This window comes from Nasonia vitripennis (genome assembly GCF_009193385.2).
Source record: "Nasonia vitripennis strain AsymCx chromosome 1 unlocalized genomic scaffold, Nvit_psr_1.1 chr1_random0003, whole genome shotgun sequence".
NCBI lineage: Eukaryota > Metazoa > Arthropoda > Insecta > Hymenoptera > Pteromalidae > Nasonia > Nasonia vitripennis.
The window spans coordinates 779177-801600 of NW_022279589.1; the positions used below are offsets into that span (position 1 = coordinate 779177).

Here is a 22424-nt window from a genome sequence, read left to right on the forward strand (position 1 = left end):
TTAATTACTTACCTGCGAATCTACGTACCCTCTGCAATACGTACACTTAACTGGCGCTGCGGACAGGATACTGCGAGGCTGCTGAATCGAGATTCTCCTCCAATACCGTGACGGAAATCATCAGAGAGGAAGCGGCTGGTGTTTCAACCCCTTCGTCGCAGTACTTTTGGGACGTCAAGTTTGAGGCCCACCTTCGAACAGAGATTCACCTGGAATCATCAAAGAAGAGAGTAAGTCTTTGAAATTCCCTATTCACCTATCTTTACCTTATCCCTAAATACGACTGATTTGAGAGCAAAATGGCGCAGCAAATCACAGTGGAACAATTTAAATTGAGGTTAGCCATATGGCGTGACGCGATACCAATTTATGAAGGAGGAACAAAGCTCCTTTCTCACTTTCTCCAAACATGCGATAAATTTGTTGAAAATTTAGTCACTGCAGAGGAAGCATTAAATACAGCGCTATTTGCGTTAATTAAATCAAGAATTCGCGGAGAAGCTTTAAATTTAATAGTCGCGAATGATCCAGCAACATGGAATGATTGTAAAAATCTCTTAATAAATAGATATAGCGATCCCAGCTCGGAGGACCTGCTATACAATAAACTTAGCTCTTGTTTTCAACTATCGAATCAAAATTATGAAAAGTATGCTGATGAAATTAAACAACGTTTAAATAAGCTAAACGAACATATAAACTTAAACAGTCAAGACCGTAACTTGATAAGTATGAAGATTGGGTTTTACGAAAATGTTGCGAAAAATACGTTTATAAACGGAATAAAAGAGCCGTATCACACACATCTTACACATTTCGAGTTGACGGATATAGAGGCTTGTCTGATAAAATGCAGAAAGCTTGACAATCACGAGCAACAAGCTGCATGTTTAAATTTCGCGAGACAACGCGAAAGTAAACCAAAAACCAATAATGTAAACAATAATTCAAAGGGTACAAGCCCGTTTATGAATCAGAGAAATAATAGTCCGTTCAATAACTCTGGAGCAAATAAAAGTCCGTTTTCATTTGCACCTAGACCCGCAACTGCACAAAATAATTTTGTACCGACATTTGCAAATAATTTCGGACGACCTATTCACCAAAATCGACCGACACCGATGTCGATTAATACCAGAAACACCAATCGGCCAAATAATAATCAGAGCAACCGGTCAAATAATTTTGTCCCTCAGAATAAATTCTTTAGGAGTACCGGACCACCGAATTTCATTTCCGAAGAGTTGCATTATCAAGAGGAGCAGCAACCGGAGGAAGATGCTTACAATGAGGAGCAAGAAGATATTAACGTGAATGACGATAATTATGAAAATCAAGAGAATTCAGAAAATGAAAATTTTCAACGGGATTCCGATCCAACCGAAGAAACATAGTAAATTTAAATAACATAGGCAGTTCGCCCGAACTACCACACATAATAACTACAAATCCATCGCTTAAAATACTAATAGATTCGGGAGCATCATCATCGATTATTAACCCTAAAGTAGCCTACGATTTATTTTCAAATTACGTTTTTCCATATAAATTCGAAATTAAATCTTTGCATAAAATAACGCAAGGGACACATGCACTCACCTTTCCGATTTTGCAAGAGTTAGGTGACAATACACCAATTACATTTTTAATTGCTCCTTGGCATTCTACATATGATTGTCTAATAGGTCACAAGGACCTACAAAATTTAAAAGCAAATATTAACTATAGAACTCAAATATTTAGCACACCGAGATTTGAAATTAATTATTTAAACAATATGCCGGATAAATGTAAAATGGTTATACTGAGCAATCATCAGGAGACAAAAGTGCAAATCCGAACGGAACACATGAATGAAGAGGAAAAGGAGAAAATTATAGCTTTGTGTCAGAAATTTAGAGACTGTTTCTATAATGAGTGTGAAAAATTAACAGCCACAAATGCAGTCACACATAAAATAAGGACAAAGGACGAAAATCCGATTTATGTCAAAAGTTATAAATATCCATATCACCTGAAGGAGGTTATTCAAGATCAAGTGGGAAAATTATTAAATGACGAAATTATTCAATCAAGTAATTCACCTTATTCATCACCTGTCTGGATAGTACCCAAAAAGCAAGATGCAAGTGGAAAGAAGAAATGGAGAATGGTTATTGATTATCGTAAGTTGAATGATAAAACCATTGAGGATAAATACCCATTGCCGAGAATGGACGATATTTTAGAGAATTTAGGAAAATGCGCATATTTTACAACATTAGATCTAGCACAAGGATTCCATCAGATACCAGTTGATCGAGATTCAGTAGAGAAGACAGCATTCACAGTAGAAAATGGACACTACGAATACCGTCGTATGCCCTTTGGTTTAAAAAATGCACCAGCTACATTCCAGCGATTAATGGACAAAATTCTCAGAAAATATTTACACAAATTTTGCTTTGTATACATGGATGATATAGTCATATTTTCAAAATCTCTCCAAGAACATCTACAACATCTAAAATTAGTATTTGAAGAACTTCGGGAATACGGTTTGAAAGTGCAATTAGATAAGAGTGAGTTTTTAAGGAAAGAAGTACCTTTTTTGGGACAAATAATTACACCAGGAGGAATTAAACCAAACCCAGATAAAATCAAGGCCATCGTAAAATATCCCATCCCAAGGACACAAAAAGAAATTAAAGCGTTTCTAGGATTAACAGGGTTTTATAGAAAATTCATAAAAAACTACGCTAGAATATCAAAACCACTAACGAAAGCGCTTAAAAAGGAAGAAAAAATAAACATAGAGGATAGACAATATATAGAAGCATTCAATAGACTTAAAGAATTAATCGTCAATGCACCAATACTAGCTTATCCAGATTTCACAAAAATGTTTACTGTCACAACTGATGCGTCAAATGTCGCTATTGGTAGCGTTCTATCGCAAGATAAACACCTCATATCATGTTTTTCACGAACCCTGAATTCAGCTGAGCAAAACTATTCGACCATCGAAAAAGAACTACTAGCTATAGTCGAGGCGTGTCGACATTTTAGACCATACATATACGGGAGGAAATTTACAATCGAAACAGATCATAAACCACTAACTTGGCTCTGGTCTTTAAAAACACCAAATTCACGTTTGATTAGATGGAAAATAAAATTAGAGGAATATGATTATGAGATTAAATACAAGAAAGGAAGTGAAAATTATGTAGCTGACGCCTTAAGCAGAATAGAAATAAATAATCAGGAAGAGAATGATGACTCACTTTCAATGATTCCTCAAGTCTCGGATATAACATCGTGCCGAATCGAGAAAGTGGACGAGAGCCCCGGCGATGATCTAGAAACAGCTCACACTGCTGTAGAAGATCCAGTGTTTTCATTGCCTATAACAGACAAAAATATTCATGCATTTAATTATAGCATTATAATAAAATCGGGAAGGGACTACAATGTGAAAGTAAATAAAGATAAACTCACGATTCAGTATATGGTAAAGATAAACAAGGATGAAGCTGAAACACAATTATTAAAATTTCTAAATGAAAACGTAAAACCAGACAAACAATACGGGATTTACTTTACAAATGATGATTTGGAAATGATCGCTTACAGAGTACTGCTAAAACATTTCAATGAAAAACTAAAGTTGATTAAAACTAACACTTATACACCCGTAATAGACAAAAATAATTTTTTGAAGAAACTTGAAGAATATCATAATAGAACCCATAATGGAATTCAAGAGACAATAGCCCATTTTAAGAAAGAGTTATATATACTAAATATGGATAGGCTCGTACAAAACTATATTAACCAATGCGAACTATGCTTAGAACACAAATATGAGAGAAAGCTTTACGAAACAGGAAGGTATGGACCCATTATCGCTAATAGGCCCTTACAGCACATACATATGGACGTTTTTCATGTTGGAAAAGAAAAGTTTCTGACAATTATTGATATATTTTCGAAATACGCTCAAGCTTATCATCTATTGGATGGGAATGCTATAACAGTATTAAACAAACTGAGGCATTTCGCATCACATCACAATTTCCCAGATAAAATTACTACGGATAATGGGAGTGAATTTAACTCCGCTGTATTTAAAGAATTTTGTCGGATACACAAAATCGAATATCATCAAACTACAATCAATAGACACACGTCAAATGGACCAATAGAGAGATTACATTCAACTTTAAGAGAAAAATTAAGTATTTTAGTCGATAAAAATCCTCGAGAAACAATAAAGAATCATATGACTACAGCAATCCTAATATATAATCAGAGCATTCATTCATCAACAAATTTTGCACCGTTTACTCTACTGTATGGACCATATGAGGAACTGCATAAGCATGTCATCGAACCTGGAGTCGACATAACCGAAGAATATAATGAAATACGGAAAAATGAAATTTTACCGTTCTATGACGAATTGTATAAAAGACAGAAAGAGAAACAAAAATTACCTAATGATTCAAATAATGAGTTGGAAAGTAGAGAGGTATACGTTAAAACCCACCAACAGCAACGAAATAAAATCGCACCCCGTTATCAAAAGTTATTAGTTAAGAAACAACAAGGAAAATGATGACGATCCTGGGGATGGCGATGATTATGGCTATTTCGACGATAACCGTAAAAAGTGATGAAATTAATCCTGATGCGACACACTTTGATTATCAGCAAGGAGTTGGAAGAATTATAGAAAATTATCATTGCGTACATTTCTTCATAAACACATCGTCGCTCAAACGCACCTATGGCAGAATTTTGACTGACTACACCATATTATCCTCAAGAAAAGAACTCAAGAACTCAAGTCTATTAATGGAAGCAAGATTATTATGTCAAGAAATCTATCAAGATCTGCAGGAGATAGCACCATTCGGTGGAAGAAGAAAGAGAGGATTAATAAATGGAGTAGGAAAGATGATCAAATATATATTTGGAAATCCAGATTCAGATGACTTAGAAAAGATTAATAATTATTTGGAAAATTTTGAGAAACAACAAAATGAAGATATTTCGGTTTTGAATAAATCTATAAGTTGCATGAATCAAATTAGCAGAACGATAAATAGCAATACTGAAATAATTAACAAAAACTTACGGAATCTTATGAAAACTCTTAACGATCAAAATACGCGATTTGAATTAATTGAGACAGTTGTAACTCTTATTGTGCAGGAGCAACATTTTCTAAATCTATTAGGGAAAATAAAAAGATCATTCGTTTTCATCGATGAAAAATTTAATTTGGAAATATTAACCCATGAACAAATACTAAGTATAAAGACACATCTATTAGAACTTTATTCCCAAAAAGAGTTAATATCACATTATCATAATTTGTTAGACTTTCGATTTGCTCAGGGATCAGTCGTAACTATCCATGATTCCATAATTTATACCATAAAAATTCCTATCCTAAATTCCATTGAATTCTCCCTTTTTCAAAGACTTGCTATAATTAACCGAAATAACCAGACGGAGATCGTAACGATACCGTGGAAGCTGGATGGCTCGATAATAAAATTATTTTCAAGAAGATGTCAATTGATCTATCAGAGCGACTATGTATGCTATCAAATCCTCGCAGAAGACGCAAAAACAATAACAATTTCAATAAATGCGCCTCTAGCATTGGTGTATCCACTCTTAAACAACTTGACGCTGATATCCAGTAATTATAAAACAGAAATCGAAAATAACAAGAACAAGGAAACATTTTTTGGAACGAAGATCTTTGGAGGAAACAATCTGTTGATACAGGGACATAGGGTTGACGACAATCTCGGAGAACTTAAGGTGTCGGAAGTTCAACCATTGATCATCGAGGATCATCAACGGAGATTCGAACCGCTAAAAACACAAACAGTACCTACGATGGAGACACCAAAATTCACAAAATTCGGAATCGAATTCCATACATCAATAGCGTCATTTATAATTGTCATGCTGATTCTAATAATTGGAATAATTTTCATTATCTATAAATATAAATGAAAAACAGGGGTTCATGTAAAAGCAGGAGTCCAAACAGGAGCCCACAACATACCGAGATAACAAATAACGAGGACGTCATTCAACTTGGGCATGGAGGAGTTATATGAGCCGTATTAGTCGTCGCTTATTCATCGCTTGTTATCGATCGCCTTCTGCATGCCGTATCGATCGCTTTGGCTTCTCGAGACCTGCAACAATAAGGTGTTTATGTTGGCACATACGGCGGAGCACGCATCGAGCACGCATGGAGAACAATGGAGGAAAGATTAAACAAACAAAGTTACAAACCTTTTAAAAAGGCTCTTGCACTGGTAACGAGTCAGTCTCTGTCGGGTTTCCAAGCTGTAAAGACGGATTAATAAATCTGAACAAATCCATATTCAATTTATTTAATTACTTACCTGCGAATCTACGTACGCTCTGCAATACGTATACTTAACTCGAGCATGTAATGAAAATCCAAGATAAGAGCGCAACAGTGTTTTATTCAAAGCATCATTCTACCGAAAGAAATTGTCAATTGAACTCTTCGTTTTTTAACAAGTTTTGAAATACGAATGGGTGTTTACGCAATCTCAGCGCGATCTCAGCGCTAACCTTAAAACGAAGTATAGCCCTATTGCAAAATCTCACGTGAGATCTTACATGAGATCTCACCTGAGATCTCACGTGAGATCTCATGCCAAAATCTCATCTGTAATTTTGGTCCCGAAGCTGCTGGATCCTCTTATTTAATAAAAAATAAGGTTTTTAATATCGGAAGTCGCCTATAAGGAGGTGCTCCTACCCAGATGAGTTCAAAAAACTAGGTTTCGAAGCATTTAAGATATTTTTTTGTTTTTTAAAAATTTTTTATATGAGATCTCACCTTAGATGTCACCTGAGATCTCAGGTGAGATTTTAGATGAGATATTTTTAAAAATCAAAAAAATGTCTAAAATTATTTGAAAACTAGTTTTTTGAACTTATTTGGGAGGAGGCTCCTCCTTATAGGCGACTACCAATATTAAAAAACTCATTTTTAAATAAATATGAGGATCTGGCAGCTTCTGGACGAAAATAACAGATGAGATTTGGGCATGAGATCTCAGGTGAGATTAGAGAAAAACTAAAAGTCTAATCAACTCTTTCTTTCGGTAGAATGATTCATTAAATTTAATAGAATGGCGCTGTGCTGTTCATATTTGTGGAAATTCAAATAATAAAAAGTTTATTGGTAAAATTAAGGTACTCCCTATTGCAAAATCTCACGTGAGATCTTACATGAGATCTCACCTGAGATCTCATGCCCAAATCTCACCTGAGATCTCATGCCCAAATCTCATCTGTTATTTTCGTCCAGAAGCTGCCAGATCCTCATATTTATTTAAAAATGAGTTTTTTAATATTGCTAGTCGCCTATAAGGAGGAGCCTCCCCCCAAATAAGTTCAAATAATTTTAGACATCCAGCAGCTTCCGGACCAAAATTACAGATGAGATTTTGCCATGAGATCTCAGGTGAGATTTGGGCATGAGATCTCAGGTGAGATCTCATTTAAGATCTCACGTGAGATTTTGCATGAACGGGCCCATGGGGGACTCATGGGACGGCGAGTTGTCGAGCGATCTTGGGCCATCGTGGCCAAGCTGATCTCATGAAGTTTCTTCCGAGCAAGAATAGGTTCAAATATATATTGTGTTCCAGGATTTATTTACGCGCTGGATAGACTCGAAACCTTTGCAGAAAGTTGACGGAAAGACGGTCGCCAGAGCGCTTGAAGAACTAATCTTGTTCAAGTGGGAAACTCCGGAGTACTCTGCTAAAAATAGTCAATAGGTATCGATTAAATTATCAAAAATTGTAAGCGAAATCTGAATCCCACTTTTTGTATTAGAAATCAATTAAAATCGATAGGAATCAATAAAATTATACAAACAAATAACTATTGGAGTTAATAGAAATCAATCAGTTTGTATTAGCTATTGATTTTTATTGTGATTTTTCATATTGAATTTTATAGACTCCTATTGATCTTATTGATTTTAATCATGTTTTAATACGAAAAGTGGAATTCAGATATAGCTTAGAATTCAATTAATAATCAAATCAATTCCTATAGACTATTTTTAACCGGGTACTTCCTATCAGATAACTTCAAAGAGTTTAATAACAAATTCCTGAAAAAGACGTTGAAGATGTATGGAGTGAAGCATCTCACAACTTCGCCATATTATCCGCATGCGAACCCCCCCCCCCCTGCTAACATTTGGAGATTAGAACGGATTAAAATATCAAAATGGAGCACAAATACCGATTAAAATAGATTAAACTAATGGATTTTAATTAGCATTTTATTTATTTTAATCGGTATTTCTGCTTCATTTTGATATTTTAATCTGATCTAATCTCCAACTGTTAGCAGGGCCGTAGAGCGTACAAACCGCACGCTTAAAACGATGATCGCGACGTACATCAAGAATGATCATCGTGATTGGGATGCATACCCCTGCATGAATTTCGACACGCTATAAATACAGTAGTTCAGGCATCCACTAAAGTCTCTTTGGCTTTTCTAAACTACAGATAACATCCTCGTCCCGTGAATGGGTTGAGAGAAAGAAATGATTGGATGCGCTGAGAGACCTAGTGACAAAATTCACTAGCTTGGCTACAGAGAAGCAGGAGAGAGTGTACAATAACGGGAGGAAAGATGTCAGTTTCCAACAAGGCGACTGGGCCATGCAAATGACCCACGTTTTGTCGAAGAGTACGACAAAGAAGTTGACAGCTTATCGGGAAGGCCATATGAAATAATGAAGGTGAAATCTCCCATAGTGTACATATTGGGCCAAGGGGATGGTAGTTCAAGGCGGCTGAATAAAGCTTCCCTCTTAAAAATATTTACATGAAATTTTATATCAAACTTTATGTAAAGATTTTATACTTTTGCACATACCATTTCACATTGTAAAATTGTATGTAAATTTTTACATCAAATTTTACATGAAGATCTTTACATAAAATTATATGTGAAGTTTTACGTAAAGTTTTACAATTTAAATAATTTATGTTAAATTTTATATGCAAAAGTCTAAAATCTTTACATAAAATTTGATATACAATTTCATGTAAATATTTTTAAGAGGGCCCTCTGTGGACTACATTACCACGTTAGGATTACGCAAATTGTAACAAACTATTCTAGGAGCGAGAATTTCAGAGATATCGGTGATGTTTACTAGATTATTCATGGTTCTATATGCTAGCAGCGCATCGTGAAAATCGAAGACAGGTTCGATAGGGCTAATTTTCATAATTTGCATAATCCTAGTATAATCGTGATCAAACCTATGAGACTACACATATCCTATTCTAGCCACAAGTCTAAGGAAGCGGTGTTGAACTGATTAAATGAAATTTACATCATAATTTAAGAATGGACGCCATATTTGGCAACAATAATAAAAGTACGGAATGACAAGCGTTTTGTAAAGTGCAATAACCGTTTGGGACTCTAGCTATGAAGCCTACCACTCTAGACGCCTTACTAACAACGTGATTGATGTGTTTATCAAATGATAGGCTGGAGTCCAGGATAATGCCTAAGTCCCTTATATCCCTAACTCTAATCAGACTGGCATTATTAAGTCTGTAGCCAAATAGACACCGTTGTCTGGTTTTGAAGAAAGATTTTGTCATTAGATTTTGTTATAACATTCAGTTTTAAACCATTAGCTATAGACCAGTGAAAAATACTATTCAAGTCGTCCTGTAGCTTACTACAGTCTCTAGGAGAGTTCACTGCATTATAAATCTTTATGTCATTTTATGTAAAGATCTTTATGTAAAATTTGATGTAAAAATTAACATACAATTTTACAATGTGAATGACATCCCTGTTGAAAATAAATACATATTTTTTGTACGTATCTTTAGTACGTACTAAAAACATGTAATTTGCCTGGTAATACGTATTAAAAATATGTACTGATTTGGGACAGACAATTTTAAATACATTAAATATAAATATAAGTATTTTATTTGGCTATAAATGGAAGTACCATAAGGATAATAACACCATTTATGGCCACATCAAATACTTATATTTATATTTAATGTATTTAAAATTGTCAGTCCCAAATCAGTACATAATTTTAATACGTATTACCAGGCAAATTACATGTTTTTAGTACGTACTAAAGATACGTACAAAAAATATGTATTTATTTTCAACAGGGTTGTGGATTGTTGAGTACACTAGAAAAAAATTTTCAGAGTATCGGTGGTTAATCAAAATATAAAATCAGTCAATTAAAGTGATTACATAATAAAAGTTATTTAAACTTATTCATCAGCTTTTGGCATTTCCAAAAAGAGTACCATATATTATTGAAGAAAAACTCTAAAAATTATCAACAAAAATAATTTTGTCACGCAAAATAATCCCCTCAATCTTGAACAATTGCTTACTCTAGAGGCTTTGAAACTGTACTAGAATGATCTCAAAATGCAATACCTCAACTCGTCTAGTATTATTATAAATAAAAGTATTATCGTACCAATATATAAAAAGAGAATTAGTGATATGAATTGTTATATTAACGCGATCTCAACGTTTAATGCACTACCAATTAATTTAAAAGTGTTAGAAATAGGTAAATCGAGTCAACAAAAATAATTAATGAATGGATAACCCCGTTTATCTTTGCAGGAATGCGGAGTATTGTAAATATCTCTGTATTTTCTTTTCTGGTTAATAAATAAAAAAAAAACTGTATTTCAGCATTAGACTATCACAAAACGTTTGCAATTTAATTACGGATTCTAAAAATGCCGTATGTTTTGCAAAATTTGCAGTAATTATACAAAAAATAATGTTGATTTAAGTGACAATCCCCCTCCACACTCTCTACACTAGGCACATGAGTTTACACGTAGACTCGTACAAATCAAGTGACATATTTACTTCTATATTAGTGCATACTTTGCGTTCCGGAGCAGTAACAGTAACTAGGTAGCCAGAGTAACTGATGACGAAGTATAGGTAGTTCGCACCGTAGTTTTTAGTGTCTAGGTGTAAAAATCATTCGAGGGCGGTGTCTAGGTATACGGTACACTCAAAAAAAATTACTACAAAGGACTAATATCTCTTTAAAAAATTAACTTTTAAAAAAGTAAAGGTTTAGTCAAGTTTGATCTATTCCGTAACGAAATTACAGATAAAAAATGCCCGTTTCATTTTTTTTATTGATGAACAACTAAAATTTTCTTTACATGTATTAAATTGAACGTCATACAAACCCTATAAGTATACAATGAAACGGGCTTGGCAAGTTACGTAGTAAGTATCTTGAGAGTTGTTCCTAATGGGTCATTGTATAACTTAACTTTAAGTTGAGAAAGCCCTTCATTGAAAAACAAAAATTTTGTTGCTTCATTATGATTAAATATAATAAACTTGACTTTGTTTGATTAATCTCAGTTCTTTGTTATCTGTAATTTCGTTACGGAATAGATCAAACTCGCCTAAGCCTTTACTTTTTTAAAAGTTAATTTTTTAAAGAGATATGTATTAAGCTCTGCTTTTTCAATAGCTCACTCCTCGCAGGTAACCTGCCTCTTATTCCTATTCAGGGTGCAGTATTCTAACCTAGAAAGCTACATCAATTACTTCAATTACTTCAAATACAGCCGATGTTTTAATACATAAAAAAAGCTGATATTTTTTAGAAGTGTTTTCAAATTAATCTAAGCAGTGTTTGTAGTGTTTTTGGGGTTATAGCTAATAGCTTATAACCCCAAAAAGAAAACAAAGTGAAGTGTTTGTCTAAAATCAGAGTAGTGAAGTTTTTTATAAAAGTGTAAAGCTCAGTGAGTTTGAAAATATATATGATCATTAAGATACCAAGGGCAGGTTTGCGTGTACCCAGCAAGATAAGAAGTACTCTCGAGGAAGAGTCAAGAAGAGGCAAAGAAGATTTATAGGAGTAACGAAACGGCCATGTAGACCTCTATAGGTCTGGGTACGCCTGAATAAATAAAAAAAAAAATAGGAGTAACGAGTGAGGATGAACCTGTCAACAAGTTAAGACTTCAAGTTTGTCAAAGGAGATATAAACTCCAACAGCGGAAGATATTTCTGAGATCAGGAATAGATTGATTGATCTCAACATTCTATTTCCTGCGCTCAAGAAAATTTTGATTTTCAACCAATGCCATGGCAAAGTTTAAATTAGTATTAGTGCTCAGCTGACAGCTTTTAACCCATGCAGAAAAGTTGGCGTCAAGAACCATGCTTGGGTAAACAACAGAAGAGCAGTAGTTACATTTCGTGCTCTTGGGTGGTTTAGTGTGCATGTGATGCAATTAGTGAACAATTCAGTGAATTGTGCGAAAAAGTGGCCAAAGACTCCGTGAAAACTGCAGTGATGGAAGAAAAAGCCAAACATTAAACATTTTGACATTTGGAGATCTTTAATGTATAGATTCAAAAGTGACATATAATTATCTTCATAACAGTTGTTCTGGGCTACTGGGCATGCATGCGGTCTTTTTAAGGTAAGATGGAAAGTGATAAATCTACTATATTATATAGAATAATCTATTGGGAATATTATTTGTAAGCTTTTTCAATCATTTTGCAGAAAGTTAATGTCATTTCCACCACATTGTTAAATATTAAGAAAATAGTATAGATGTTATTAATATCAGAATAAGGATTCTGATGAAGTCAATCATTAAGTGCGTTCACTACTTTTGACATCGCTATTGATGTTTTTATTGATATTCTTCGATGTTTATTGATGTGTGTTTACTGTTTAGAGCAGTTGCTTTGAATTTGGATTGTTTGATTATAAAGCTAGTCTGTTTGTAACCCATGTAGAAAAGTTGGCGGCAAGAACCATGCTTGGGTAAACAACAGAAGAGCAGTAGTTACATTTCGTGCTCTTGGGTGGTTTAGTGTGCATGTGATGCAATTAGTGAACAATTCAGTGAAGTGTGCGAAAAAGTGGCCAAAGACTCCGTGAAAACTGCAGTGATGGAAGAAAAAGCCAAACATTAAACATTTTGACATTTGGAGATCTTTAATGTATAGATTCAAAAGTGACATATAATTATCTTCATAACAGTTGGTCTGGGCTACTGGGCATGCATGCGGTCTTTTTAAGGTAAGATGGAAAGTGATAAATCTACTATATTATATAGAATAATCTATTGGGAATATTATTTGTAAGCTTTTTCAATCATTTTGCAGAAAGTTAATGTCATTTCCACCACATTGTTAAATATTAAGAAAATAGTATAGATGTTATTAATATCAGAATAAGGATTCTGATGAAGTCAATCATTAAGTGCGTTCACTACTTTTGACATCGCTATTGATGTTTTTATTGATATTCTTCGATGTTTATTGATGTGTGTTTACTGTTTAGAGCAGTTGCTTTGAATTTGGATTGTTTGATTATAAAGGTAGTCTGTTTTTAACCCATGTAGAAAAGTTGGCGGCAAGAACCATGCTTGGGTAAACAACAGAAGAGCAGTAGTTACATTTCGTGCTCTTGGGTGGTTTAGTGTGCATGTGATGCAATTAGTGAACAATTCAGTGAAGTGTGCGAAAAAGTGGCCAAAGACTTCGTGAAAACTGCAGTGATGGAAGAAAAAGCCAAACATTAAACTTTTTGACATTTGGAGATTAGATTGGTAATTTTCTGCAGTTTTAATCTTGAAAATTACACACAGTGACTAAAAGAAAAGATAAGTATATAGGTTATTTTATCAAGGATGCACCAAGACGCAGCAATAAAAATAAAAAAAAACAAAAAGGCAAAATGTAAAACAGATTTTAAATGTGCAATGTAAAAGCAACAGTTTTGGAATAATAATATATAAATAAATAAAATAAATAATATAAATATTACCATAATCTAGATTTTTGCATAACACATTGCCATTTTTATCATAAAAAAATAAAGTGTTTCATCGGATTCATTCTCCTCCATTTTGATTGACTTTAGTAAATTGTAAATATTATATTTTGTATAAATGCGTTTGGCTATATGCGTTTTGTCCGTTGTCGTATGCGGCCGGTGATGACGATGGAAAAAAACCGCCTTCGTAATAGCCCATACAGCTATAAAGGTTTCGACACATGTAAAAGTAATACACACGAATGACTATTCTTATAACACCAGACGTATGAAATGCCCGGAAATGGTAAGGCCCGGAAAAGAGGATGCCCAGAATATGTGATATATCCCTATTGAAAATCAGTACATATTTTTTTATCTTTAGTACGTACTAAAAATATGTAATTTGCCTGGTTATGTGTATTGAAAATATGTGCTGATTTAATATATTCAAAATAGTCAGTCCCAAATTAGCACATATTTTTAATACGCATTACCAGGCAAATTACATGTTTTTAGTATGTACTAAAGATACGTACAAAAAACATGTATTTGTTTTAATAAGGGATATATAATGTGTATATATCCCATTAAAAAAAATATATATATATATATAATGTGTATGTGTATTGTAAAATTAATGTTTATGTACAGGCTCCTGCGTTGGATGATTCATTCAGCGACAAAGAAGAAGTAGCAACAATATCCACAAACTTCGTACCTAAAGGTATAAAAGAACTCATAAATAGTAAAAATTGTTCAAATTAACATCTATAAATGCGCGACGATGTCCAGCAGAATTGATACTTATATGGTATTTAAATTTTCAATTTCAAATTCTTTATTAATTACTGGGATTTCATATTTATTAAAATTAATTAATATAGTATGTGGTAAAGACATGTTACCAGAAACGATATATAAAATAGATAAATTATGGAACGACGAAAGTATTACACTACATGCAATGTGTTCTGAATGCACAATGTATTTAGGAACTTTTAAGGATTTTAATTATTTAACTAATTGTACAAACTGCAGCAATCCTGTGGATATGTCAAATCGATCAATCTCGTGTTATTTTGCTACGTTTGATCCAACGAATGCATTGCAAGATTGTATAGAAAGCAATGAATGTTATTATGATTACGTTGTCAAAGAAAGACAGGATGAACAAAATCATATAAAAGATATATACGACGGTGTACTATATAGAAAATGTGTTCAGCGTTTAAATGATATTGATCGTCATGCGTATGCTACAGCAATATTTAATACTGATGGTGCACCGGTTTTCGAATCATCCACTTACTCTATATGGCCTATTTATTTCATTGTTAATGAAATTCCCATAAAGAGCCGAATGAATAGTGTGATTACTGTTGGGCTATGGTTTGGTCAAAATAAACCAGTGATGAATGTTTTCTTGGATCCATTTGTAAATATGATAAATGATTTATCAACGATAGGTGTACCGTGTACGATCAAAAATTAAGAACGTTGCATAACATTTTTTGCATTGGTAGCTGCTGTAGATACGGTAGCTAGGGCACCAATGAATGGAACAAGCCAATTTAATGGAAATTATGGTTGTGATTGGTGCTTGCATAAAGTAAAATATTGCTATGGAAGTATGCAATATTCGTTTCAAACACCATTACCAAAATTAAAAGATCATAATACTACAATGAAGCATGCAGAAGAGGCTGTTAAAAAAATAAAACGAGTTTATGGTGTTAAGACTGCTTCGCCTTTATTAAACGTAAACATGTTTAATATTATAGAAGGATTTACGCCAGACTACATGCATTGTTATGTAGAAGGTGTTGGAAAACGATTTACTACGTACATATTGAGACACTTAAGTAAGAAAGACATAATGTACACTCGACGGTAACATATTCGTGTGGAACGTTTCAAACCGAATGGCAACGTCGCATGGTTTTTTGACGGTACCTACGAGTTTGCATCTTTGAAAAGCAGGTTGGTTGGTAGCACTGGCGGGTGAATTTAAGAAGGCGCATCTGAAAATTTTCAAAAAATGTTGAGGAAATGAAATAAAATGAAATAAAATAAAAATACTTGATTACTAATAATTTATTTTACATTCTTTTCAATACACTATTGTTTACATTAATAAAGCGAATTATTAGATAGACGCACAAGCAGCTAAGTTGAACCAAGTCACAAATTGCAAAGGAATAATAATTAATTTTGACAATTTCTTTCATGGAAATTTACATAACAAAATTTATAGATGTTTACCTAACAATTATAGAAAGAATGTAATGAAATTTAAATTGAAATTTGAGAATCATACACAGCTGAGTTTAATCTCAACCACAGTCCGCGTTTAATATTTAATGTGGGCAGCATCGCAGTCAATTACTGCCTGAAGTCTGTGTTCCATAGATTTTGCTAGATTCCTACAGTACCCTTCTCGAATTCCAACGAGGTGCCATGCTTGTATTACTTCCTGTCGTAGCTGGTCTCGGTTGAATGCTCTATCAGGTGTCCAGTTCCTTATATGTAGAAAATAAATATAAAATAATGGAAGATTATTACTTAATAATTATCAATAATATAGTCATTGTAACTCACCTCAAAATCTCTGACCAGAGATTCTCGATTAGATTAAGGTCTGGGGATCTTGCAGGCCAATGTAATCTTTGTAGCCGTGGATGAGCTGCATACCAAGCTCTTATACGATTAGCTGTATGGACAGGGCTATTGTTCTCAACAATGTAGACTAAGTTGTCGTCTGGGAATCTTTGTTGCACACCTGGTAATAACCAGTGCTCCAGCTATGCTTCATACCTCTCAGCATTCAGACGCCTTTCAAGACGCCTTCAACCTCTACCAGATTCCCCAGTTGCAGACATCCACCCCCCAACAAGTGATGTTTGCTCGTCCACTGAGCCTGGTAGGTATTACGTATGGGACCTGGTACCTGGTGTTAGGTGGTCGCCATACCTACACCTACTATCTTTTTCAGTAGTGAATAACTGAAAAAATTATATTATATAATATAGAAATAATTTAAACTATTTAATCTCTTAGATCTATATTTTGGAGATGACATTGTCTATCTTGCAAGTAATCTTCTAATTTTATCAATGTCCCTAATCGATATTATGGTTATGCGCATCTGTGTATTCTCAATAACTGTAGATTGAATCAGAATAAAATAATAATACCTTTTCATCCATGAAAATGGTTCGACACCATTCGTTCTCAGCTGTCCACTAAATATGTTCTTTTGCGAAAGCTAATCTTGCAGCAAAATTAGGGTTTACCAATGCTGGTTTTTTGGCAGCCTTGCGATTCGATAGGTCAGTCCTATCTTTCGGAGACTTTCTCACTGTTTTCTCTGTAGCCTGAAAGCCTGAAAATATTTTAAAAATAATAATAAAATGACAAGAAGTAAACAATAATTAGCATGTGTATAAAATTAGTAGTAGCTTGAAATACGATAAAAGCATAATTACCAACTATATGAGGTAGATCACTAGCTGCTAGAAACAGGTTATCCTCAAGAATCGCTACAGCAGCTTCTAGATCAGCATCAGATATTTATATGGGCAAGCGTTGTGAGCCCTTAAGTCGTAAGCTGGCAAAATTCCTTCTCCAGCTAAATACCAGCGAAGCAACCACTTATTGACGGTTGTGAAGGAACAGCCAACAGCTATAGCGATTTTATGAGCAGGTTCATTTTGTTCGGCTAACTTTCTTATCATCTCAAGATTTTCCTCTGTTGGATGAAAAGCCATAATTAGTGAAAAATATGTTTGAGGAGTTAATATTGTTGCTAGAAGAGCAAAAGAAAACTTTTGAGATGAAGGTTATGTTATGAAACAAATCTCATAAAAAGAGAATCAAAACAAATAAATGCAATGGAACAAAATTTGAAATTAATAGAGTGATAAATTTACTCACTGCACGCTATTTAAATATAAACTGATTCAATTAAAAGAAAAAATAAGATAAGTCCTTACCTGTATGAAATGATAATTTAATAGTTCCCTATCCATCAGCTATACACTGACGAGTGTCTTTGAGTTATAGCAGGCAAAAACACACAAGTGAAACTTGTATCGGAGCATTCGGAGCAAGAAGTGTGATCGTCCCTATGTCCACGGTCACTTTAGTTCGTAAACACAGAGAGTAAAAAAGGAGCAGAATACTTTTCACGGAGCACTGATGATGATCGGATAAGAGGAACGCGTGCGTGTGTGTAAGGGAGAGAGAGGGAGAGAGAGAGAGAGAGAGAGAGAGAGAGAGAGACCGTCTTCAATCTGAGGAAAGTCCTGCTACGGGTTTCGACAGGCCTCTATAACAGTCTGCAACATCTGGTAAGTGAACTGCTGTTGAAGTCAAAGACTTGTGGAAGTCTCCAATGTTGCATTGGCTGTTGACAACGGCCTCTCTTTGTTTGCGTTACTGTATAAAGCATTTGACAAAAATAGTCTCAGATTGTCAAATAAGCTTGTGTTATATTTCTATTCAGAGAAAGTAATAAGCATTATTTAGTTTTTACTTGATAGCAACAGGTATAACATCCAATGATGTCAGTAAGTAATGCACTATGGGCGATTTCAGGAAAAGTATTGTCAAAATCAAATCAAACGATATTTTAGCTACTTGTTAATGTATTAATATGCCATAAAAATGCATTTTAAAATAATTGGGAATTTTTGAGACAATCATATACTATTTTTTTAATTAATGAATGATTTTTTTTACCTACATAACCTAAAAATTCATCTATTTCGACCTATTGTACTAAGAAACGTGAATCCGGGACTTAAAATTATCATAAATCACGGACATCTAATTTGATTAGCTTCGAATATTATATTCTAATAATACGACAGTATATAAACAAGAAAACATGTTATTTTAAAGTATTCTAACGTACAGGAATTTTAAATCTGAGAAGTTTCATTCTGTAGCATGAAAGATTTCAAAGTTAACACACATAAAATTGTTGATAAAATAAAATATTATTATTCTCACCACATATAGCGTACATAAATTGTTATACAGGGTGAGTCATTTTAATCTTTAATCTCAATTATCTCGTTGGCAAAGCATGCCAGCAAAAAAAGTTTCGGGTAAAAGTTTTAGAATTTTTCCCTGGCTATCTGATGATGACCTTGACAATGTCATTGAGCATGACCTTCAAGGTCATTTGAAGGTCAAGTCGATTTTTTCAAATAGAAACCCCTACTTTTGGCACCAGAAATGGAAAGAGCGGGAAATTTTACGTTCGAACATGTGATTTTGGAAACAAATCATCTTTTGTGCGGAAATTACCTTTGACATCAGCCGAACCCAGGATGCACCATCGAGGAGGTTGTCAAAAGGATTTAGCATCCCATTTTTTGTTTTATTTTTTTTATTTATTTTTCCCTTTTTGTTATTTTTTTGGTATTTTTATGGAATGTTAACTAGAGTTAACCATTGATTAATTGTTCGAAATTACCGCCGTTTTGTTGGATGCAAAGATCAAGTCGAGCTCTGAATTGTCTTATGGTTCTAAGTAGAACATCTCGAGGGATTGCTGCACAAGCTGTACGAATGCGTTCGATCATATTATCTCGCGTTGTTGGCCGTTGAGCATAAACAACATTCTTAAGATATTCCCATAAGTAAAAATCGGGAGGGGTTAAATCAGGTGAACGAGGGGGACAGGCAACTGGGCCACCTCGCCCAATCCACCTGCCATTGTAGCGGGTGTTTAAATAATCACGAACAATGCGTGCATAATGTGGTGGTGCTCCATCTAATTGGATCCACATTCTTAGCCTTGTGGCTAGGTCTACATTTTCTAGTAATTCAGGTAAAATGTCTCGAAGTAATCTCAAAAAGTTTACCCCATTCACGTTCTCTTCAAAGAAATAAGGACCAATCAAATAGCCATTGATGATTCCACACCAGACCATAACACTCCAGCGGTGTTGATTGTCTATGGGCCTGAACCAATGAGGATTTTCATCTGACCAATAATGGCAATTATATCTATTCAATTCTCCAGTGTTTCTGAATGTTGATTCATCTGAAGAAAGAACGTGCCTGAAAAAGTCTTGATCTTGTTGAATCAATCGTATTGCCCATCGACAAAAACGTACTTGCAAAATCATATCATTTGGAGTTAACTGTTGTGTTAATGTTATGTGATAAGGATGATATCTTCTCGCTCTCAATATTCGGGATGCTGTTGATTGAGGTATACCTATTTCTCTTTCTATTTGTCGAGTACTAATGTGAGGATCGAGATGAATAATCGCTAGAATGGTAATAACACGAGGATCGTTTTCGTCGTATTCATGATGACGGCGATTTCGAGCTCTCTGAGTTAAGGTTTGAATAGTAACATTACTTGGGTGTCTCCTGTTGGGATAGCGTTCAGCATAAAGTCTGGCAGCTGCTGCATAATTATTTCGACTTTCTCCCAAAATCATGATCATATCAACAATTTCGTTGGGACCATAATCAGCCATGATCAAAATCAAAATAATTTGATACAGACCAGTAAACAGGAAAACAGATTTTTTTCAATAATAATTATCGATTTACAAGAAGTAAAAAACACGATTAAGCTTTTCTGCACTAATTTGCTATCTAAATAACTGTTAAGACTAGTTCACTCTCAAAAATTGACACTAATACAAAATAATGGAATGACTTAACTACATCAAGAATTTTGAAAATTGACACTAATACAAAATAATGGAATGACATTGAAAATTTTTGAAAACTGAAAAAATTACGAAAATTTTAGAAAATATTGAAAATTTCTGGAAATATTGAAAATTTTTTCATTTTTGAACGCATGTCACTCTCTTTTCATTTATGGGGCCAAAAGTAGGGGTTTCCATTTCAAAAAATCAACTTGACCTTGAAATGCCCTTGAAGATCCTGTTTAACGACAGAGTCAAGATGACCATTCGTCAGCCGGGGAGAAAACTGAAAACTTTTGTGGGTAACATTTTCTCCTTGAATGCACTCGAGTTCAGCTAACCAGTTGTACTGTTATCGGCATGACCAATGACCTTGACCATTGAATACAAGGTCAAGGCAAGGTCATATTCAAACGTAAAATTTCCCGCTCTTTCCATTTCTGGTGCCAAAAGTAGGGGTTTCTATTTGAAAAAATCGACTTGACCTTCAAATGACCTTGAAGGTCACGCTTAATGACATTGTCAAGGTTATCATCAGATAGCCAGGGAAAAATCCTAAAACTTTTATCCGAAACTTTTTTCGCTGGCATGCATATATATATATATATATATATATATATATATATATAATTATGTAACCTAGACTATTACATTACATGTTAACGCTATAGTATTTACACGTTATATAGTAACAATTAGCAACGAAATAATAACTATGTGATATAAGTACCACTTACCATTACTTTATATAGATTATATCAGATAATAGGAAATATTAGGATTTTTTTTTTTTTTACATGGCATTTGGAACTAGAAAGTTCATCGCCTCATCTACGCAAGCCTTCCACGCTGCCCTATCTTGTGTCAACCCCACCCAAAATGCACCTCTCCGATCGACACCCACCCGTCCTATTTCTACTAGATCCGCTTTTACGTTGTCCTCCCATCTACGTCTAGGTCTACCTAGAGGTCGCGTTACCATCGGCCTGCCCTTCATGACACGCGCTGCCGTGCGGTCGTCTCCCATTCTCGCTACGTGCCCTGCCCATCCCAATCTGCGCGATTTTATTATTCTGTTAATATTTGGTGATGCGTACAGATTGTGTAACTCATCATTGTGTAGTCTCCTCCATTCCCCGGTTTCCTCATCTTTCTGCGTCCCGTATATTTTTCGCAAGACTTTATTTTCAAATACCCTAAAACGGTTGTCCGCCTGCTTAGTGAGAGCCCACGTTTCACACCCGTACAGAACCACCGGCAGTATTATTGTCCTGTATATTCTTATTTTAACGTTTTTAGACAACAGCCTCGACTTAAGTAAATTACTCACGGCGTAGAAGCAAGCATTACCCGAATGGAGTCTCTTATTTATTTCGACATTAATCTCGTTTCTATCATTTATGGTCGTACCCAGATACCTGACTTCGCTAACCTTTTCAAAAGTAAAATTCCCAACTCTGAGATCTTCCTCCTCTCTGCAGATGCCTAGCTTATCCACAATCATGTACTTTGTTTTTGATTCACTCACTTCTAACCCTGTATACTCCACCGCTTTTATGAGGATTTCCGCGTTTCTTGCTACCGTTTCCCTACTATCCCCCAGTATATCCAAATCATCTGCGTAGCCTAGTATCTGCGTTGTTCCATTAAGCGTCGCGTCCATCTGGCTAACCTGCATTTTTCTAACAGCATACTCTAACGTTAAGTTGAACAGCACCGTAGAGAGTCCATCCCCTTGTTTTAAACCATCGCGTATCATGAAGGGTTCTGATACATTACCGCCTACTCGGACCTTTCCCGTGCTTCCGTTCAGACATATTTGAATTAATCTCACG

General features: G+C 34.6%; 1 protein-coding gene and 1 long non-coding RNA gene across 10 annotated transcripts in view; both read right to left on the reverse strand.

Moving 5' to 3' along the window:
- Positions 1–22424, reverse strand: part of LOC100115682 (sodium/potassium/calcium exchanger Nckx30C) — a 570283-nt gene that overhangs the window by 402945 nt on the left and 144914 nt on the right. The window lies entirely within an intron of this gene.
- On the reverse strand, positions 16056–19285 carry LOC116417720. Its single transcript, XR_004227986.2, has 4 exons — positions 17395–19285; positions 17104–17291; positions 16508–16911; positions 16056–16428 (listed from the first exon to the last, which is right to left on the reverse strand). It is a non-coding gene; the product is annotated as an uncharacterized LOC116417720 (long non-coding RNA).